The following is a 3,253-nucleotide window of genomic DNA, read 5'->3' on the forward strand; positions in this document are numbered from 1 at the left end:
TTCCGTTTCCAATGGTACCATCGGGCTGGAATGCGTTCCCTCCATTGCGACCTTTGATGTGATTGACCTGCCACTCCGTTCCTGAAGGCTGTTGTTACCAATATAATACACATTCACAGAAGGTAGTCGAATTGGCCATTGATGTCCCGGTCTGGTTGCGATCCAACGGATCAGATTGGAACGTGATCATTAATGAAATATCAGTCTGATGGTGTGTCGGGTGTTAGGACGGACTCGGTGGGTCGATTGGCCGTGATTCATTACCGACAGCTGGAATCTTCTCACAAGAAACTCTGGCTGGTAAAACTTCCTGCTGTCCAGAAATGTATCGGCACATGGTTCAGTTTCTGTTACATGCTTCTATTAACTTAAAATCCGCGGTGAAGAGAACCAACGATACCGACTTTGACAGAAATTTTAAAGGCGCCGTTGAACTTAGCTCGTGAGCTGCACCGCCACCATGTGGAGACCGATGGAATATAGAGGACAGAAGATGTTTTAATTCTTTGCTTTATAAATGCAACATAGTTCAGTTACCTGTTACCTGCTGCACCTTGACCAACACTCCACAGGAAGTTGTTACTGCATGGCACTGTATATATCGCATAAATTTAATACCTGTCATTGAAAGCGGAGAGGACCGGGTGGTGGAGAATTTGAACAGAAGGTCTGATATATGAGATGAGGAAATGCAGTCTGGGTCATCCACGAACCCCGTTATGTTTATATCTGTTTATGTTCTCCTGTAAATTTATATATATATATATTATATAATTTGTCTTTCTGTAACTTACCTTTCTCGCGTTTGAAATACAATGTGCTGCTGCTGGAAAGGCAAATGTTTAACAGCGGATGTTCATCGTATTTACACCCTGGATGTCAATGACAAAAAAAACTTGAACACAAACTGACAGGTGAGTCTCAAGTTCATCCCGAACACTGGAGTCCAAACAATGTTCTGCCCAGGACTGAACTGGGGATCCCGCTTTATCTCGCTGGTTTTATCTGGTTTTGAGCAGAGTCATTTCCGCGTTTCCTTCACGTAATAAATAGTTGCGCTGATCAGACGGCGTCAATTAAAAATACAATGATGATAATTCCAATGCTGCTTGAAGATTCTCAACTGCTCTTCTTGATGTTAAAACAATAAAAACAGAGTTGAGATCAGTGTAACAAGTTTCCAGGTGGTCATTGAAACTGTGCGACACGGGACGGACCAACCCGAAGTCAGAGTGCAATGACGTTTGTTGCCGCCACGCCGCAAACACTTGGGTGCCAAAATCAAAACTCGTTTAACAGAACCCTGACCTGGGCTGAACCTCAGGGTTTCTCCGGTAAGATACCAGGTTAGCACAGGGAAGGTGAGCGAGACTGACCAGAAATGGACGAATACCTTGTTACATTGTAGTACGGGAACCTGCAGTGGAGACGTTTCAAAGATCCAAGTGCATTTATTATTAGCGTATGTATACATTATACAACCTTGAGATTCGTCACCGTACATGCCAGAAACCCAAAATAATTCGGAAAAACTCCTCCGATCCGCACGCCCCGACTCGGTCTCGTCCTCCTCCCGATAACATTTCGACGGCGGACTGGGGAGAGGGTGTCTCGGGCCATTGATCAACAGCTCAAATCACTGAGCGCTTTGCACGGTTTCTGTGGTGTAGTGGTTATCACTTTCGCTTTACACGCGGAAGGTCCCCAGTTCAATCCTGGGCAGAAACATTGTTTGGTCTTCTGATTTTACGATGAATCTGAGACTCAACTGTTCAGTTCGGGTTCAGATTTTCTGTCATAGGCACCCAGAAGTGCAAACGCCATAAACGTTCACATTTCCAGCAGCAGCACAGCGCATTGCATACCTGACAGAGATAAATGACATTAAGTTGAATTAATATAAATTATGCATCCTTTACAGGAGAACGTAAGCAGATTTAAACAAAAGGAGGTTGGTGGATTTTAAATCGCTTTCTTTGTCTTCCCTCTCCCTCTCCTTCCTGCAACAGGCAGTCAGGATGCTTTGAAATTTGCGTCTCTAGACAGTTCTTAGGATTTGGGGACCCAAACGCAATTTCGTCAACCGTTTTAGGTGAATCAGGCACTTTTTCATCACACAGCTGGCATGTACAGACCGTGTGAGATCTTCCGTGGTATTCAGGTGAGGAACATAAAGCTGTTCACACTCTCAACCCCAAAACTACTGATGTCAATAGGACTAGCCTGTCTACAGGTTAATGCAAATATCCAATCAGTCAATCATGTGGGATCAGTTCGATGCATAATATCATACAGACGTCGTTAAGAGGTTCAGTTGTTGTTCGCATCCACTTTCAGAATTGAGACGAACCGGGATCTAAGTGACTTCTCCTCTAAATGATTATTGATGGCAAGCTGGCGGGTTTGTGTTTCACAAAACTCACTGTTCTCAAGGTATTTTCATGTACAACTGTTTCTATGGCTTACAGAGAATTGAGGGGAAATAAGTGAACAGCATTTCTATGGGCGAAAACTGCCTTTTTAATGAAGGAAGCCAACTGCTTCAAGCTGACAACAGCAATAGAAACTCGGATAACCAAAGGATACAAGTTAAATAAAGATGAACAATTGTGAACTCAGGATATATCGAACATTCAAGCGAATGGTCGACAGAAACGGAAGACCACAGCGATATATTCTGTGGTTTAGTACAAGAGTAATCGAATGATAATGCCACTGAGTCCAGGTGTGAAGCTTATGAGATGGGAATGTAGTGTCTGCAACATGACACAGTGAACTTGATGTGATGTTGAATCCTTGTCCAATGGTTTTATATGGGAACAAATGAGCTCACTACAACTGAAAGGGCAATTGATTTGCATGCTGTGTTCTCCATCGATGAATATTGCACATGAGTGAATAGAAGGAAGATAGCGATCTCACGAATGCAAAAAAAAAAACAAGATAAATTGGACAGCAAGACAACAATGATAATAACTGCTGTTTCGAAGTTTACTTCACGACCTTTATATTTCCGTAACAGCGATGTTTGGATATAATTGAACAGGGTTCAACAAAGATCCGTGCTGTAGTTCTGTACTTAGTTATATTATAATTGTCAAAGAAATGAAGGAAGCATTGGGTGATAATACGGCGGTTCAAGGGGCTCACTCAACGCAATGAGAAGATTTTCTTGACCCGAGTAGCTATAATCGAACTTCTAATCCGAGAACACTTTAAATGAGATCGATATAATCTAGAGTTTAAAAGAACG

The 3,253-nt window shown here is 42.6% G+C and overlaps 1 non-coding gene across 1 annotated transcript; it reads left to right on the plus strand.

The window, feature by feature from the left end:
- The first annotated feature begins 1,655 nt into the window (after positions 1 to 1,655).
- On the plus strand, positions 1,656 to 1,728 carry trnav-uac (transfer RNA valine (anticodon UAC)). Its single transcript has one exon. It is a non-coding gene; the product is annotated as a tRNA-Val (tRNA).
- The last annotated feature ends 1,525 nt before the right edge of the window (positions 1,729 to 3,253 follow it).

Source organism: Hypanus sabinus, chromosome 10 (assembly GCF_030144855.1).
Source record: "Hypanus sabinus isolate sHypSab1 chromosome 10, sHypSab1.hap1, whole genome shotgun sequence".
Taxonomy (NCBI): domain Eukaryota; kingdom Metazoa; phylum Chordata; class Chondrichthyes; order Myliobatiformes; family Dasyatidae; genus Hypanus; species Hypanus sabinus.